We start from the raw sequence: 20,322 nt of genomic DNA, 5'->3' as shown, positions 1-20,322 counted from the left end.
TTCAAATAAATTCATCTTAGTGTTACAGATCCATTACAGTTAAATGTAAGTAAGCTTTACAGTGTTGTAATGTGGTTTTAGGATTTAGAATGACATCAAATGAAATAGTTTCTAAGACTACTGTATTTTTTCAAAATAAAGTTCATTTTTAAGATAATTCTTTACCTTGTCTCTCTTTACAAATTTGCCTTTTTTTAATAACAATGCTGTCTCCACACTTTTCAGGGCCATGCATGGCGCTGGGCATCTCAGCTGCAGCCCCAGACTTATTTAAAGGTTAGTGTGACAAAAAGAAAGTTCTGGAATGAAGTGAAAACAATTAAGTGGAAGGAATTAACTGAAGTGCAGTGAAATGAACAGAAATGTAATGAACTGTACTCATGGAAATCTTGAGATATCATTTGCTTTCATACAAATAAAGAATTTTCATAAAAGGAAATTAAATGAGAAAATAATAAATGAAATAAAAAGAGAGGAAAGTAAACAGAATGTAGTCAAATGAAACTGAAAATATGACAATTCTGAAATGAAAACAATTAAACACAATGGAATGGATGGAGGTTCAGTGAAATGGCCCAAACCTTTATGAAATTATAATAATGAAAACCTCAAAATTTCATGTATTTTTTTCATGAAAATTCTTCATTTCATGAAAGGAAATTAGATGAGAAAATAAGGAATTAAGTGAAATGAAAAGACAGGAGAGGAAATTGAATGAAAAAAATGAAACTGAAAAAAAAGAAAATTCTTAGGAAAAGTTATAGGAATGGAATGGAATGGAATGGAATGGAATGGAATGGAATGGAATGGAATGGAATGGAATGGAGTGAAAGTATACTCATGTAAATCTCAAAATGTCATTTCTTTTCATGAAATGAAAATTCTTTATGAAATGAAATGAAATGAAATGAAATGAAATGGAAAAAAAAAGAAAATTCTGGAATGACTTACAGGTGTTCTAAACCCTTTTGCAGCAGCAGCTGGAGTCTGCTTAGTGTGTAAGAAGACAACAGATGCTTCTGATTAGGCCAGTGAACCTCAGTGTTTCCATAGTGTGTGCTTCAGGAAGGAGTTTCTCTTTCCTTGAAATATTTGATGGAATTTGCCAGTATCTGAACTATTATAGCTGGAAAGTTTTTCCTGAAATTTGAATACATCCCTCTCAGTCCTAATTTTTTGCCAGCTGTAATCTTGTTGAGTGGTCGACTTGAAATAAAGAGCATGGAATGTAACATGCAGTTACAGTCAACCCTAGGTAATAATTCTGTATTTTTTTTACACTCGTGAACATTCAGGTTGCCTGAACAGTGCATATACCTATCCTAAAGTGTTAAATTCCCTGAATGCAAACACTAAGCAAACAATCTGGGGGTATGAGGGGTGTGGGGAATGCTACAGACATCTGTGGTTGTGATAAAAGGAGTTAAATGCTTTCCCCTGTCTTCAGTTTCCTGATGACAGGAGTGGAAAACAATTACCATTTTTCCAGTTGAATCCTAAGTTTATTGTCTTGGGAACATTCCTTACAGATGACAGAAAGGGAAGAAACTATCTTACCAGATGTACTTTTAGCTATTCCATTACTTATCTCTCCTGCCACTTGGAAGGCTGTGTATTTGGTTTATTAAATATTACAGCTCCCTGTTCAAAATACCATACAACAGAACTGCTAGAACTGCTATGTTATCCTCCTTTGTTCAGCTCTTATCTGACAAGGTCATTGTTTAATGAGTCCAGGCACATAAAACCTTCAAGACACAGTAAGACAATAAACTGTTCTCTTTTTCCTATCAGCTGTAAAATCTGCAGGATGACTGACAATTATAAACACCTCAGGAGGTGAGGTATGAGATCCTTTTTAATACTGAATTCTGATATATACATTCTGTGTTGGAGGCATGGTCTCTCTAGAAAAGAGCTGTGTTAAGCAAATAAATTGGAACATATTAAATGTTCCATTCTTAAGGCTCTGTTGCATCTTGTTAATGTACAATCAACATTAGTAACTTTTCCCCCTGCCCTTCTCTTTCTGCATCAGACATAAAAAGCTAATTTTTGTCTTTCAGATTTCTGGCAGCTAGTGAAGTTCTTCATCACTTTACAATAAAATATAAACTCCTGCCCCTGTGCTTCCTACATGGCACACATGGCTCAGTGAGGAATGTATCTTTCACAGGACCTTACATTCTATATTGGTCTGCACTTTAAAGATACTTGTGATACAAACATTTAAATAGGTTAACTGCATTTGGTTCTTACTGTCTCTTCACTGAGACAAAGCAACACAGTGGCTAAACCCTGTGCCATGATCTCTGTATGACACAAAACAGAGTAGGCGTGCACACTTCTGAATTAGCTCAGAGTACCTTTGTTCTGATGAGAGTGAGTGCAGTGATCTGGGACAGAAGGGAGAAATGGATGGACAAAGGCAGCACAGTCATTGTCCAAGACAGGTTCATAGTTAGGCACAAGGAGCTTCCTGCCACCACTGCAATTTGCACATCCAGAGGCAGCCAAGGCACACCAGCTCTAGGGGGGAAAACAAGGGTAGGCATATTATTAAATTGATGGGAAAGGTCATGTATAGCTGTCACTCCATCTGAGCAGAGTAAATACAGGTTTTCCTGAAGTTTAACAGCATTAACAAGACAAGAGATCTATAGCTGGAAGGGATTTTCTGGTATCATTTACTCCATGCTCCAGCATCAGCCCAGAATAATGTCAATCACACTATTCCTGACAGATGCTTATTTATTAACAGCTGCCAGTTAAGGTGATTCTGCAGTAATCACAATCAGCATTCCCTCATGCTACTTCATTGCCCTTCTAACCTGACAGCTTTTCTAACTGTCAATCCAAATCTGGTTAAAACTAAGGTAATTATTTCTTAACTTTGTACCTGCAAAGCCTGCAAAGTACAAAGCCAGTTGAATCAGTTTCATGAAAACTGAAAACATACTCAGTAGATTCCTATAATTTCCCTTTTCTCAGTTTCCTCATTTTTTTAAGCCTAAATTCTTTCAATGCTTTCTCACAGCTCAGGGTTTCTGAGCTGCCTGTCAACTTTTCTCTCAGCTCTCTCTAGTTTTTCATTCTTTTAAAAACACAGTGCCCAAAACGTGGCTCTCTATTCCTGATGTGGAAGGAAAATCACAGTGCCAAACAGACCCCAAAATTTATCTTCTTTAGCTTATGTATGGTCCTGTTATTAAAACTTCCCAGAACATTGTTGGTTTTGCAATCCTGCCACGTCAGTGACTCGCGTTCAGCTTGTGACCCAGGTAAGCCAGGGTGCTTCACTGCAGAGAGGGCTGTGGTGAGCCCTGCTTTAGGGCCTGAGCTGACTCTGAGGGACACATGAGGGTGGATCACGGGGTAGATCCCATCATGTTGTGACAGCTGTGAGGGAAGAGGGCCTCAGGGCCTGTATCCACTAGCCACAACCCAACTAGACACAGTTCAAGGATAACGCTGTCAAATTGTTTCCACAGGGACCTAGGTGCAATCAGTCCCTGAGAAAGGCTTGTTCCTGCCCCTGGTTTTAGGAGTAGATCCTTGCATTCATCAGATTATTTAATAGAATAAAAATGGACTGAAACAAAAGTAAATGAAGTAGAGGGCAGTAGGGAAGAGATGTCAAGCACATGCAGGTCAGCTGACATACTTAGAGGTCATGGGTCTCAAGACTGCCGTGCCTATTCCTTTCACCCTCTGTGTACTGAAGAATGCCCAGAGGAGGGAGTTCACACCACTAATGGTGTGCTTTTCTTCAGGGGTCTTCTTCTCATCTTGGTTCTACCTCCAAATTAGTAGAGGGTTCATCCCACCTAACATCTCAACTGGTGTAATGTGTAAGCCCCTTTTGGTTTTTTCAGTAATCTGGGGAAAAAAAAACCAAGCTACCTTTCAAACCCTGGATTCACCCCATCACAAAATAAGTGTCTTAGAGATGAGGTACGAATCATCTCCTGAATGTGCTGCCTCTCTCCACTGATCAGTGAGGAGTGACTAGGTCAGCCTTAGGCCAGCTGTCAAATTATTTGACAGCCATGTAAAGGCAATCACAATTATTTCCTTAATGATGGGCCAGACTCTCTAGTCAAGGTGATTACTTTTCCAGAAAAGCACTCATAATCTGTTCCATGCATAACAAAATTCACTATATGTATGAGAATCCATAAAATTTAGTTTAAATGCTGAATACCCTCTCTGTTTTCTGTCTTCCACACATCCTCTGCCTCTAGCTCTAGTTATCTATAGCAGATTGTCTTTTTCCCAGCCATTCCTGGCAATACCTCAATAACCAGCAGCTGGGTCACATTCATGGAGTCCCAAGAACAAGACAAAGCTATCAGTTAAAAATTGTATCTCCTCTCCCCAGCTTTCATTGGCCTGGCATGAACTGACAAAGGGATGTCAATTTTTTTTTTTTACCTGCCCACATTTCTTACAGCACGTAGAAGGAAGTGTAATTTGCTGTCACAGCAATTTTTCCCTTTCACACTTGGCTAGCCACACTGTACATTTCACACAGATCTTTTCACTCAGCTGCTGCAAGTAATGGCACAGAGGTATCAGAAATCAGAGACTGTGGTGTCTCAGCTTTGTTAGCAGCCATAGAATTCTATGCTAAAACAATACTTTACTCATCTTACTAAAACAAATACTTTGGTAGCAAACTCATGAAATGCAAACTGTTAACAGAAAGGTTTTGCGGGCAGATTTTTGCAGAGTGGCACATGTACTACTACATACATTTATATGTATCTTTGGTTCTGCCAAGCTTCATGCAAGAACCAGAAGGTAAACATCAATCCCTAGAAAGAGGAATAATTAGCAGCTAAATGTGGAATGCAAAGGGCTGCTGTTATGGTTGGGTCAGAAGCTGCAGAACAGCTCCAATCTAGAGCAGAAGCAGAAGATAATTTCTCCATCCAGGCTGTGCTTGAAGATTTATCTAACATCATACTAACCTCCATGAAGAGTACTGTGCATTTGCCACTAGTGGGCACACAGAGGTCCTTTTCTGACATGGATCTACTAGTTCCAGTGTAATGTCGTGGGAGAGACAAGGGAAATCACAAGCACAGAAAGTCTTTTCTGTATCCTTATCTACATTTGTATTTGGTAACTGGAAAAACACAGTTGTGTGGAAATAATTAGGTGATGGTTCAGAGCACTGTTAGCTTTTATTTTGGCTGAAAGTTCTTTGTAGTGATGCTCTGCATTCAGTGGTTGAGAGCTGATCTGCATTTTCAAACACTAGATGGTGCCAAGGGTTCACATATAAAGAAAAGCAACGAAAATACTCATTTTACTGCCAATACTGGTGTAGTTTGGTCGTTTTGTAGTTCTGAATTAGTTCAAAATCTATTCTTAGAATGTCTCATTACCAAGGAAGTCACAGGGAAAAAAATTCTGTACAAGAGGATACTAACCCAAGTAACCCAAGTCACATCTAAATTATTGTTGGAGTCCCGAGAGAGAACAGCAATTCGGACACAAAGTTTCAATACAGGGGTGTTCTCAGCATGGACCTAGTGTTTTCTTGGATAGAAAATTTTATATTTGCTCATTCAATACTCTTACTGTTCGCACTATACAACCAAACTTTTGGGAATGAGAAACAAATTACCCCAACTTTAAATCAGAAATGCATAATATCCTCTGCATACTGCTTTACAGCAATATCTGGGGGAAAATCTGTAGCCATTTTTCAAGCCAGTATCATACTTTCTTCAGGCAGTTTGTATGAAACTGTTATCTGTTAGACTACAATACTGATAGTTTGCAGGAAGACTGCTATTAAATTAACAGCAAGAAAGGTAAAAAAAAAAATTTGATACCTCATTAGCATTTTTATTCTAATACTCTATTGTTTCAAGTTATTGACACTGTTCAATTTTCCCAGTCCAGATTTTCCTGTTTCTACTCAGTCAGAGTTCTGGGGAAGAGGAATGTCTGTCTGCCAAGGATATGCAAGAAGTGTGGAATTATCTGAGTCTTGGGGAAAGTGCCCAGTTCATGCAGTTATCTTCAGCACAAGTGTTAGATCCTGATCCTGCATTCAGAAGAATGCTCCTAAGGAACCTCTCATAGATAACAATGCAAGTGGACAGAGAGTCTGTCTTCTCAGTGGAGAAAAGTACCACTTCTTAAAGCCTTCTGATCCAAGTCTTTAGGAAGGATCCTTGGATCCACTTGATGAAAAATTGCTCCCTGGAAACCAGGCTGGGATGCCTCCACAGTGCAGTCTCTGTGTGTCCTGTGGCAGCACCATGCACACAAAGAAAGGAAGTTCCTCCTGGATGACCGGCCCACAGGTGCGTCTCCCACGGCTGACCCAGTCCCCAGGACACAGGAACAAAGTGCTGCAGCCCAGCACAGAGCAGGCTGAGCAAACAGAAGGCACCTTGTCTGTTGTTTGTACATCCTGCATTTACCAGAGCTGTGCTGCCCCAACAAACTTGTGTACAGAAGCTGTGCTGGGGACAAACATTCCAAAGGGGAAACAACAGTGTATCTCTGCCTAATGGATAGTGATGTCTGGAGATCACAAAGTGGAGATGTGGAGAATGAGGACAGATCAATAACACAGAATGGTCTGGGTAGCATGCTCAACTGGAAACAGAAGACATAATGAAACATAAAATCTTACATCAAGGATGAAAGCATAACCCTCATATTCAGACAACTGGTGAAGGCTGGGTGAGCTCTCATGTGAAAATGTGACATTGGAAAGGATTTGGCAATGAGTAAGGTGGATTGACTGCTGAATATTCAGCCTGGGCTCTGATTCTGCAGCCAAAAGCCCTAATGCAATCCATAAATGTACTCATAAATCAAAACTGAAGGCGCCTATTTGATATTTGTGTGATTGATCTCCATTAATTTCAGTTGGAGACACTAAGAAGGTTTAGAGTAGACTCATAGTTGCCATAAAAATTGGAAAACAGTTAGCAGTGAAATATCTCAGGAATTTGGTTTGCTTTGCTTATGAAACTTATGTAAGTCTATGACCCCCTGTGCAGTTTCTCTGCAGATAAGTTCACTTCTCATGACCACTGGGTCATTTCTAATGCATGTGTGTGTATAGATCAGCTAATTAGGGTGAGGTCATTTCAATCTCATTTTGACTTAGTTGCATTTTGCAAAGTTAAGTTAAATACTTTCTTTAAAAGAGAGGCCCGGTGACAGATGAATTTGTTACCCATCCATGTCATGTAAGAAATAAGGACTTTGTTTAAAAACCCAGTTCTGAAAACCAGCTACCACAAGTTTCACCTCATGCCTGTCTGTGCAACTGATTATTGCAACACCATCCCTAAAAATCCAGGGAAGTCATGAGTATACAGGTGAGCCCCACTGACACAGGACTACAATTCATGACTGGGAGATGATCACAAGCTGGAAATACCAATGCATTTTTGGGCCAAATGCAGCCTTGTTGCCCAGGTGTTGAGCAGTCCTGCCCTTGAGCACTCCTTCTTGTTTCTTGTCATTGTCACTGTAGATCATCTGTCAAAGAGTGGATAGCTTCAAAAAGCTAACTTCAATTTCTAGGTGTCCTTGCAAATCCACCTACACAGCATCAACTCAAGCCCAAAGCCAGAAGTCTTCAAACTAAATGATACTGCAGATAAATGAGCTGCAATGCTCAATAAGCAAAACTTTTCCAGTAGCAAGCAAAACATCAAATAAATGGGTTTTATTTCTCCTTTTTAATGGAAGGTGAGAGGAGAGAAGAGAAGAAATAGCAACAGATCCACTAGATATACCTGAATAGAACATAATTCACAGGTCAACTACATCACTCCCAGTATGAGATTAGAAATAGAGGCATCATAATTCTTCAAAAGCTATCAGGAATGACTGAGATAAACAGCTCCTGCTCTCAGATTGATGTTCAGGCTCAAGAGGGATGAACTGGTGAGTACATCTATGAGCACACTGTGAAAAGAATGTTCATTGTCTAGAGCTGGCAAGCAGCTTACAGAAATAAAGTCAGTGTGTGATACAGACCACATCAGTGTTCCCAACCCACAATACAGAACTATTATAGATCATTAGAATGGCCCTGGGTGTCAGAACTGTCTTTCCCAACTTTGCTTCCCAACTTAAATTGGCTATGTGATACCATGGCAGAATTTTCACTTCCACAAACATGAGTTTTACACACATGCTCACCTAAGAAACTCTGTTTATGCTCCAAGTAAGTAAGAGTTAAGCTCAGGCTAAGAAGCTAAGGAATAAAGAAATACTTAACCAGATCACCATCCATTTACCAGTTTATAGTCATTAAAAAAATTTATATGTTTTCCATATTTGAATATTTCAACTGAAAAACCCAAATCTTAGTATTTCCATGCTTCACAGTGAAGTCACAAAGTCTAATCCATGAAACTCCAAAGTGTGATGAGGTCCTCAGCTAGAAGATAGCTGGAAGAACAGTAAGATTTATTAGAAAGTAGAGAAAATGATCTGAACAATTAATAGGAGGGAAATAGACTCTGTTTCACTCTATTGGGATGAATGGCATTTTGCCTGGAATATGAGTCATGAAAAACATTATATTCTGAGTGTATGACATGGCTAGGCAAGAAGGAAGGGGGAATAGTAATCTGGAGGATAAATTTCAGGAAGAAATAACTAAGAATAGACTGAGGTGTATATTAATGCATGAGTAACTACTGTAAGATTAAAAGCTCAGCTGCATCTTATCACTTTGAAAGTCATTCAAGTTAAAAGCCTCCAGAATTCTGCTGATAGAATTACTCACATCTCAAAGCCTGTCAATACAGCACAGGAGAGCACAGCACAATGCATTCTCACTCTGGGACACCTGCCTCTGGAAAGAATTTTCAGTACAGTTTTGATGAATCACAGTCAGAGCTTTCTTGAGTCATTGCAAAACATTAATTAACAGTTTCAGACCCAAATAAACATCTGCAATAATAACTGAAACTCACAGCTCTCCCACAGAACAATGAAGGTTTAGCAGACACAGCCTGGTCCAACACAAAGCTTTGAAGAAAGTGAAGTGTGAGAAAAGCCAGAGAGTCAAAATTGAAACATGATTCATTGCTTCTATAAAGAAACCCCCAGAATTACTGATGGCATACTCATCTTCTTTGGCCACATGTAGACATTTTATTGGTACTTAGGTAAGTCCTTTGGCAAAATGATAGTAGCAATGCTGGCACCTATAACCACACTCAGAAGTCTCAGATTATGGTGGCAGCAGTTTCTGTTTTCTCTTTTTTTTTGTGGACTGGGGTCACTGAATCTTGTCTGGGTATTGCTGTTGTTGCCAGCAGTGAGTGTTCAAAGGGAAGGACACCAGAAACACAAAAGCATGTCAGGACTGAGATGGGGAAAGCTGTGGGCATATCTTAGTGACAGTAGGAAAAAGCAGACAAACTTCCAGGGCACAATGACTATATTTTACCTGAACTGCTTGCCAAATGCAGTTCTATCCACTGTCATTAACAAAATCCAGGCCTAATAAATGTCATTTGTGTAGAGTTGTTGCAGGACCTGATTTGACACATCTATTACTGACATCACACAAGTCCTGCTTGGAGGAATTTTTGATTGAATGTGCTGATCCAGACTGCATCCAAAGCTATTTCCAGAGGACTTCAGAAAAATATTGATTGCAGCAATAACCTGAAAAAAGATGCATCTAGTATGTTTTATACATTATATAGCTAAAAAATACATTGGATAATTTGATTTGCTGCTATAGTTGAATGTACTCGCTTATGCTATCAGCATAAAAGCAACTCACACACACACTCAGATGCACTATGCCTAGTTTTTTTGTATTACTGTGCACGTGGACTCTGAATTTTGGTTTGGCAATGTATGAAGCTTATTGCCTAGAACTTCTTTTTAAGGCTATCAGTTTTATTTAATTATATTCAGATTTTAAATGCATGGCTTTGATTTTTCTGTCTTGATTCAATGCCCAGTGAAGTCAGTGGAAAGTTCTTATTGACCTAAAAGGAAGTTGTTTGAGGCACTTTTGTGTGGCTGGTTTGATTTGACATTAAAGTTCTTCTTTAAATATGTTCCCCACATTTAAAATGGGTTTGGAACTGTCACAAAGTACTGAACAGTTTTTTGAATGCAGAGAAATGACTAAAGAGCACAGCTTGTGAGAGCCTGCCCCAGCTCTCACTGAAATCAGCAGGAGCTGTTTCATTTACTGCAGGGGAAGCTGAGCTAGAGCTGAAGATCAGAATGACATTTATTCCAGGATTTATTCCAGAAAGTGAAAACCTAATATAAAAACCATATGGTTTTGCCCTTTCTGGGTCTTTATTGAGTTGGAGAGAAGGTAGGATCCCAGTGCTGGCCACAATTGAATGAATTAAATTAAATTAAATCCACAGATTTAAATTTCCAGTGTTCTGTGAAACTCTCCACTTTCATCTTTAAAAAAAAGAACAAAAGGAAAAAAGTAAACTAACTGCTTTTAGAACTACAGAGAAAGGTGGAAAACCATAAATCCTAAGAGCTCAGAAATAAGAAGGCCAAGTCCCTCCTCACAGAATGATACGTGGTAAAATGATATGATTTTTAAATCAGCTTCGTAGCTTGGAGGACTGATTCACTTTGAAAGGCTTAGTGTCATTAATGCCTCTGTCTCACTATGCTGGATAATTATTCTCTGGGCCATTTCTCTCAACAGAATCAGCACTCCAATAATGCCAGAGGCTTTCCAAAAAGTCAAATTTCAAAAGGTAAGAGTCATGCAAGCATGTCATCAAAATTAGTTTTATCATGAACTCATATGCAAATGTATTAAATATGGTGTTAAAGCTACAACATTATAGTCTGCCTTGTTCCTTGTATAAAATCAAAGTGGAAGAGAGATTAGAAGACCTTCCTCAAAACTATCTAAGTATGCACCATATCATGTTTTTTTCTGGAGGGAAGCCTGTGTCATATACAGGATACCATATATCTTTGGCAAACGGATGCTGCTTGGAATTCCAAGGCTCTATTACTGATACAAGAATGATTACCGACAACCCTAAGTCTAGATGTGATCTGCTGCTCATCTGCTGTACCCAGATTTCTTCAACACAGAAACTGTTGAGGGAGCAGCTATATCACACACTGCTCATAAATACCTGAGCACTTTACCAGCTCTGCACACCTTGTTATGCTACTGTGCTGTTCATATGGAAAATGCTTGTTGTTTTCTCAGCTGTCAACATCTTCAGGGCCTTCTCCCCTCCATTGTCTCCTGCAGTACATGAAATATGCCCTGCAGACCTGAGCTGTGAGATTTTAACATGTACGTCCTAAGGCTGGGGAAATCAGACATTCCTAATATGAAGGATGCAGCCAGTGCCTGGCTGCTTTCCTCTTTTCTTAAAGCACCATATTACCACTTCTTGGGAAATCATTTTTACTTAATGAGGTATGCTCTTGCTAAAATGGCCTATTAAACCTCATGAGTCTGCCATATCAGGCTTATAAAGAATATTTTAATGGAAAAAATATTTCTTTAAAAGGCCCTGCTTCCAAAAGCCAAAGGGGCTTTATAATTTTATGAATCCCCAAGCTTTTATTTTCTTTTCTCCATTTTTTAATAACATGGATGATAAATAATCTAAACTTTAATACCAAAGAGTACATTTTGTAAACTTTAAAATCTTAATGTTCCTTTGGAAACACATTACACACATTATTTCTATCACTGCCACTGCTGGGTATTTTTAATTCTGGAAATTCACATAACAGTTGATTAGAAAAGTCTCCTATTATTTCTTTTGTTGAAAGTATGCAAAGGATAAGCCTTTTAGTAGGGACCTTTATGAGTCAGTATTTAAAGACCAATTAAAAAAACTATCCCCATCCAAAGAGAAAAATCAGCAAGTAGTTACAAACACATTGGTCATGAGTGAAATGAAAATAAGAACAAACAACAATATGCCCAATTTTGTTTATCATGTGAGAATCTGTTCCAGGGCCACCTTTTAAGATGCTTCCTTTTCAATTGCATAACAATTTGATGTAAGCATTACCTCTGTTCACATGGACTTTGCCTGGGCTAAGATGGTTAAAGTGATGGTGGTCCTGAGGTGTTCACCAAACCAGGTCATACAGCAGGTCAGAAGGAACTCACAGACAGAGACCTTAAGACCAAAGAAACGTCAGGGAGCAGTCTAAAAGCAATTAACATTTAGAGTGTGATGAGAAGAGAGATTTGCAGAGCTCATCCTTCTTACTTGGTCTGACTGTGCTTTCCCTCTCTTTCGCTAAGGCCTTCTGGGATTCACCTCTGTTTTTGCCCTGGCAAGCTGCTCGTTTCTTTGGCTAGTTTAAGGCTATGATAATACTGTAGCTTCATTAATAATTGGTAAAAGCATTTTTAGGGATTACTGCAGCAATGACTTGAGGACTTGAATGAAGAAAATGAAAGACAGTGCAGGGAAGAAGTGTGCACAAAAGAAAGGTACTTTATGGGAAGTGTGAAAAATGCTTTACTCAAAAAATTTCCTTCAATAAATTCCATCTTCTGCTCACTTTCTCTAATACTGGAAAATTACCTTCTTTTTTATCACTGCTTTCTGGGCTGAACCCTTTTATTTGTGAAAGGAAAGCATTATTTATCCAGTGCTTTCTCTGTGACTCATATTTCATTTGGGGATCACAGCTTCTATGTGTCAACTTGATTTTGCTCTCATTGTAATTCAAATGTTTGTGAAGAGGTTCCTCTACTGCTGCAGTGCATGGGGGACCTATTTTCTCATCCCCTCAGCACAATCACTACTTGTAAACTTGGGGTTCTAGTTTGATTTTTCAGAGTTTGATTTTTTTTCTGTATAATAAATCCATGTAGTTTTTCAGTATTTTGAAAATATTCTAAGACTTCACATTTAGAAGGTCCTCTCACTCTGCCTTGATTTGCATTCGGTAAAACAGTTAAACAAATAAAGTTTAACCCTAGAAAATTATCACATTGTGACTGGGACAGAAATTGGCCAGAACTCAAATTTTGTGAATTCTCAGCAATATTCAGAACCAGGCGAAAAGTTGAAGACTGTAAATGTTCCTGAGTCACAGATTTGCACCCAGAGGAGATTTCTCACTTTCTTGAATGGAGGGAAAAAGGAAAGAGCAGGTCTAGATGCAAACCCCCAGCTCCTCTTAGCACAACTGTGTCCTCAGAGTAACTACACAAGTTAACTGCAGATTTTTTCACTAAAGCTGTTTTCAGGGCCTGGATGGACACCTGTATTTCCCATAGGGGCTCTATGGGTCATTTGTCACATTACAACCATAAACCCCTTTAGAGCAGAGTTTTTTGCTCTAAAGTCAGGTATTTCCTTTCCTGTAAAAGCTTATCTGTGCTTTCATGTACACTCAGTAACGCTGTCTTGATAAAGGTCTCGATGAGATGATGACCATTAAGGATACTGACAGGCTGTCTCCATGTAAGTACCACTCACTACCCTTCATTATTTACTGTCCAGCTCTTTATGGAAAATTCTGATTTTCAGAGTCTTGGATGCCGTGTTGAATAAAAGGAAATTATAGTGAAGATAATAAAAGAGGAAAAATTGCTGTGAGTTCTTACTGCTCCAGGAGGTAAACCAGAAAAGAAAACACTAATCCTTAAAGGTATATGTTAAATTGCAGCTTCTTTGGGGAGTGTGAAATGTGAAAGCTGTTGCATCTGTGGCATAAAGCTGTCCAGGGCTCATCAGTGTAGATGTCCTTCAAGAAAGAGTTACATTTTCTTCTGTAGATAAATACCTGAAAGCTGATGGCCTAGGACAGAGTAAAGCTGCTGCTCTCCTTCAGGTTTTCATAATCCCAACTGAAATTAATGACAACAGGGCAAGTATTGCTCATGCAAACACTATGCAAACTACACCAAGGGTCTCTACCTGAAGTCAGAAAAGCTCAATCCAAATTTTACATTCACTGGCTTGATCTTCAGATCCTTCCACAACTGAAACACCTTCTACATTTATTTGCTGGAATGCCATTTAAACTAATTTCTTTTGTTTTCCTAACCAGTAGAACTTTCTTTTTTTTCACTTTCAGCCATATAGTTTTACTATGTACACACTGCCAAGCTACAGTGTAGCTCCAGTATTTATTCCATATGAATCTTTGGCAGCTTGAATGACTTGGAATACGCAAAAAATATACCTACCTGCCTTAGCAAAAATTCTGCTTCTAATCCAGATTCACATAAACTGTGCCTCAAAATAAATTGATTAATAATTTGAACCACTGATTTAATTATGACTTAATACAGCAAATGGAAATTCCTAACTTGCCTCATTTATTGTTTTCCATTTCCATGGCTTTTTACCTCACAGAAAGAGTTGGATTCTCATTGATTAGTAATGTAGTGCTCATTTGCAGCAGAACATAGCCTTCATATTACATTGGGGCTTCATTTTGCTAATCAGTAAGACACCTTCTTTTCATACACAATCATTTAACATGGCATGTATTTATTCAGATTTTTAATGCCTATACTTCATTCTAGAAAAAAAGTAGCTGCTATTAAGAGTCAATTTATTTTTGATTCCTGATTAGTGTTAAGCTATGCTTAGATGCCAATTGGAATTCAAATATATTAAAAACATTCAGAAAATTAAAGTAGTACTTTATTAGCTGAATAAAATCAGCTTGAATACCCAGCAATATGAATAAAAAGGCTTTTCAAAATAAAATTCCCATTTAAAATGTCACCTTGTCTTCATGAGCTGGATGATTGTTCCTGGGCATTCCATCCTTCACAATGTTATGGAAGTAATGTTATTCTGAAACTGGAGGGAATTAAGTTTTTCAGCTCCCTAGCACCCCAGCTGTAAAATACCTCTACATGTGCCCTGTGTACAGCTTCTAGGCTCTGTTTCAGATGCAGGAGTGAACCTCCTATAGGTATTGCTGGGCAGACATGCAAGCTTCAAGACCACAGTTTAGGAGCTCAGCATTTGCAGGTTCTGAGTCACACCTATACTGCTGTGGTCAGAGGCCACCTCACAGATTTAGTTGGCACAGAAATCCTATCTACTCATTACTTTATTTAAACATCACCTTTTCTCCGAGGATCACTCCTAGGAGTTATTCAGCACTTAGACCCTTTCTTTTTGCAGGTGCCTCCTTTGAGTCACGACAAAACTGGCAGATAAAAGCTCTGCAGTGGCTCCCAACCTGACAAAGAGAGATGACCTTCAGGGAGCAGCTGCAAGGTACACAGGTGAAACTCCATCTTCACCTCAAGTTCTAAGAATACTTTCCCCTTCTTATACCAGGCAAGACTCTTCCACAGACAACAGGAACCATGCCAATGATAGACTGTGTTTTGTTTAGACCAGTAACAAAGATGATCTCAGAATATTTTTTTTGTAGGAAATTACAGTTTACATAAGAAGATTTTATAATAATTTATATGGTTAATTGCAGCTTTTTACTGGCAGGGCTGTTTCATGCCACAGAAATGCTATCTTTTGTGACAGCATTTCTCAATCAGACTTCTTGAAAGCTTGCACACAAAACACTTGCCATCATCTACAAGCAGAAAGATTGGCAGGAGGGTGTTCTGTGTGAGAGGTGCTTAATTGAGGAGTTGGCACCTCACCCTGAGCTGAAATAGCTTCAAGAGCATGCTGCAAATATTTTCCTATTGCCCAGACCTCTCAGTGGGCAGGGACTTGGCAGGAAGCTGAGGCCTGCATGAAGGGAAGATTCTGTGTTCTGCTTAGTTAAGATCTGACCACCATATGTACATACTTTACTGGCAACTGCTGATGGCCCTGCTGGGCATCTGCTAGCTTTGCCAGATGACTTTTGCAAACAAACCAAGGATACCTGTAACCTCCAGATTAGTGCCTCTTTCTGGGTAGAAAAAAAAGATTTCTCACAATAGAGGAGCTCTCCTTTCTATTGAAGGGGCTGATGCTATGAAATAACAAGCATGCTCCCTGCACTTGAAAAAATGGTCCATGTACCCCAGACCCAAAACCAGCATGTGCCAGAGACCCTCCTGTATTCCTACTGTGAGTGCAACGGATGGACTGTGATATTGGAGATTGCTTTATGACTGCGATAGCAAGACCGATGATGCATTGGAAATAGATTACACTGGTAAAATAAGATCTCTTTGTCATGGCTCACAGATACCTTATAGAAAAAAAGTAAAGTTTTCATATGTTGACACTAGAAGATTGTAAAATTTATTAACGTTTAAAATATGTATTAAAATAAGTGGGTGCTGGTTTAACTCTGACCTCATAGACTAGGCCAGAGAGGAGAAGCAAATGGTTTCAACCATGGCTGAGCTGCAGAAAGTGAGCCATGGCTAATACAAATGGAACTGGGAGTCCCTAATGCCTTTTTTGAATGCACTCCAGAACTGCCACAGCAGATACAGATAATCTAAGCTGTAACAGCAGCTAAGTATTTTTTAAACAAAAATATTTTGAGAGATAAATCTACAAAGAATACAGCAATGGTAACTAGCACATAGGACATTATGAATAGGCCCTAATGCCTCTTTTGTCAGATTAGATATGGTGGTGTACAATCATTTGTATTCCCAGCCCAGTACTCCTCATTAGTACTACACTTACTGGCTTTTCAAAACATTAAACAAATGCTTTTAGCACAACAGCTCACTTCATTACTTGGTGTTCAATGTGATGGCATGTGCCTGGAGGTCAGCAGGAACATCTCCATTGCTACTCCACAAGCACAAGCTGCCAAAGCTGATTTTGGACTCAGATCCCATGACCTTGGTGAAGTCACCTGCAGCTGGCTCCACCAAGGAGGCTGAAGTGCTCCAGTGCTTCATTTTAGGCTAATTCACATGCAGTGGGATATTCAGCCTTGAGATGGGCACTGCTGCTTACCTGCAAAAAAGTGCATTTCAGAGCTGTTCTCAAAAGTTATGAATGATACTGCTGTGAACATTTGTCCAGACAAATAATATTCTAGAACATTAAACTCAGATTGAAGATTTAACAAATCACTGTATGGATGCATGTGTTCTATTGCTCAGTGTTGACAAACAGCAGGACAGTCACCAGTATCATCAAGGGCAAATGGCCTGAAATTGTGCCAAGGGAGGTTGAGGCTGGATATGAAGAAAACTGTCTTCACTGAAAGCATTTTTAAGCATTGGAACAGCCTGCCCAGGGAAGTTGTGGAGTCACACTCCCTGGAAGTGTTCAAAACCCAAGCAGACCTAGTGCTTTGTTATATGGTTTAGTGGGCATGGTGGTATTTGGTAAAAGTTTGGACTTGAAGACCTTGAGGATTTTTCCACTCCTAATTGTTCTATGATTATTTTGCATTCTTGCAAGGAGATTCCAAATCCAAAGAAGAAATTTCTCATGCTGATCAAGAATTAAATGGAAACAGACTCCAACAGTTTGACAGCACCAACAGTAAAAACAATTGCCAGACACTAGAGCTACCATATGTGGTGGTTGTGTTATGTTTGGAGAAGCTCTATCAGAAAAGCAGCTACTTCACAGCTTTGTTCTCACATTCTGTTAGCACCCTGCAGTCTCCTAAAACTCCTGCTAGAGAATAAAAGTATTTTATTCATAGCTACCCAACAAAAAACAGATGAGGTATTCTCTCACTGTTCGCAGCATAATGCCACTGTAACATTTTACTGTCAGAATCTAAAACCACCTACTCATTCCCACACAAGAAATCAAAACCAAACCAACTTATCCCACATACTAACAAAGTGTACAGAAGAAAAACTTAACTGCATATTCCGAAAGACAAGCAGGCAATAACCAGATGTCATGGAGAACTGGCTGACCTTGAGGACTCAGAACACTAAGTCCCGCTCTTGAGGATTCAGCCCCACTTCAAAGGGCTCTAGGGGTTGTTTTCTAAAAGATGCCTTGATTAGGAAAGGTGTTTATGCTGTCCCCAGACAGCATCCTGCCTAGGAACAGCCAGAAAATACAGAATTGATGTAATCTGCTTCTCCACTGTCTTCTATCCTATCTGGCAGAATTAGGGTGCAAGCTAAAATTCCCAGCTGACACGGTTAAACAAAAATGCCACAATGCTTCAGAAACAGCTGCCTGTTAAGCTGCCCTTTGGAATTCATGACCCACCAGAAAAACAGCAAGGCAATTATGTGCCCATACCTAAAAGTCACTGGCTGGAATTTGGTTAAGTGGACTACAATGAAATATGGATATGTGGTTGTGGAGAGCCATTCTCCAGAACTGCCCCTTTCCTCCACAAAAATGTTTCTATATCCTGAAATTAGGACTCTCTAATACATAGAAATGTTATGGGGCCTTCTGCAGAATCCAAAGAAGAGGACAAATCTGTATTTGTTTAGCCCTCAAAAAACATTTTTAATCCTTTTCCTCAATCAAAAGCAGTTTTCTAGACCAACAGGGAGAAGGACTGAATGATACACTGTATCATGCAATGAAGTACCATGCAATGTATCTAAGTACTGCATGTTCAGCCTGTTTTGATGTGTCAAAAATGTTCAGTCAAGAGTCAACAGGCTGCCTCATACTTCCAGTGAAGACAATTTATTTCCCACTAGCTAGAAATTGCAGCTCAGAAGCAGTTTCCGATTTTTCGAAGGGAATACAGAATCAATAAGGTAATACAAAAAATCAGCTTCTATTGTATCACTATATACCCACTAATGGCAAACTGAATTTTTATTAAATTTTTTCTGGAAAGAAACCTGCAGTAACAGTAAATCATATGGTGATAGTATATAAAAAAATACCACTTGTTCTGATATGCCACATTTTGTACCTTACACTGTGAAGTACCTTATTACACAGCTTGATGTGAGCACCCATTCTCAATGAAATAAATTTAATGGGAATTAAGTCCCTAACTACCCTTAGATATTTTCACTTCCAAACCAAAGGAGGAGAAATACTTGGGAGAAAGAGATACTATACTACATCAAGAAGTGTGTGAAAATCTGACCGTTAATTTGAATTTGGATCAGAATAGATTTTGAATCTATAGATTTTAGGGGTTTTTTTCCTATCAGATTATTGATTTATACAGTATTTCTAGTTTTGCCAGTTTTATGAATACAGCATTTTTCAAATGCAAATGTATTTTCAGATATAGTTGTTCTTCAAAGCACTCTAATCCTACTGACCATCTTCTTGACAAGTGCCCTACAACAAGCTGGATATGTCTTTATCATTGGCAGAACTGGGATAATATACCATAGCCCATACGTGTTCAAGTAAGAACGAATTGAACAGATAGTTTTATGTATGAAATGTTCAATAAATGTCGAAATTCCTAACTTTAATCAATGCTGAAAGCTGACCAGTCATATAGGGGAAATATTTACACAAACAAAACAGCTGCATAGCCCAAAGTATTAAGTACTGTTATGAAACTTACACACACACACATAAAATGTTATGGAAAATTGTTTAAATGGACCTTGAGAGGAAATAAATCCCCTCAAGAAATATGAAAAATATAATCCTCTCAGAAATATGAAAACTCTGCTGTACTTGTTTCTCAAACTAATTAATTCCTTCAGTAAAACAATTCTTGTGTCAAGCTCCTGTCCAGTGTGCCCTGGTCGTACAGGTACCAAAAGATTGCCCATGGAAAGGGCACACAGAGACAAGGCACCTCCCAGCAATCTGCATATGCCACGGCTCTTTTCAGTGAGTTCCAACCCCAACCTGACACCAACTTCCTCATCAGCCTTGCACAAATCATCTGAGTGGTTCTTATTTATCCACCTGGTGTGGGATTGTAAGGGAAAATGAATGCTTACTGAGTGCTCAGTGACAGAAGAGTGCACTCATGTTCCACACACTTTCACTGGTCCTACTCCTACAATTCTGTCCCTCAGTCCAAATGGTGACATTTTCATGATGAATATAAAGGCAGGAATAAAGCCAGAGCATATGGCACTTCATGGCTGAACAGTGTTCATAGAATTGCATTTCACAGCTGGCATGTGACAAGCATACTTGTCAAAACCTGGCTAACCTATATATTCACCTGCAATGAATCTTCATGACCTTGCAATATACAGTCTTATACTGGAAAGGATTTGAAACTTTTAATTATTCCCTTAAGTAAGCTTAAACTTAAAAAAATGTCCCTGGCCCCCAGCTGTTTCTGAAAAAAACCAAACCAAAACACAACAAAATCCTCAGAAATATTTCATAGAATAAAAAAGCATGGATATTGCAAGCTGGTTTATAACCTTAACATTTGCATGACCATTTGTTTTTAATTCAGCTAAGATAAATAATTTCAAAAGTTTTCTCTTATATAATGAATGTGACATTCTTT

Source organism: Ammospiza caudacuta, chromosome 3 (genome assembly GCF_027887145.1).
Source record: "Ammospiza caudacuta isolate bAmmCau1 chromosome 3, bAmmCau1.pri, whole genome shotgun sequence".
Classification (NCBI taxonomy): Eukaryota; Metazoa; Chordata; class Aves; order Passeriformes; family Passerellidae; genus Ammospiza; species Ammospiza caudacuta.
The sequence above is the reverse complement of the archived record's forward strand: the minus strand, read 5'-3'. Positions refer to the sequence as shown.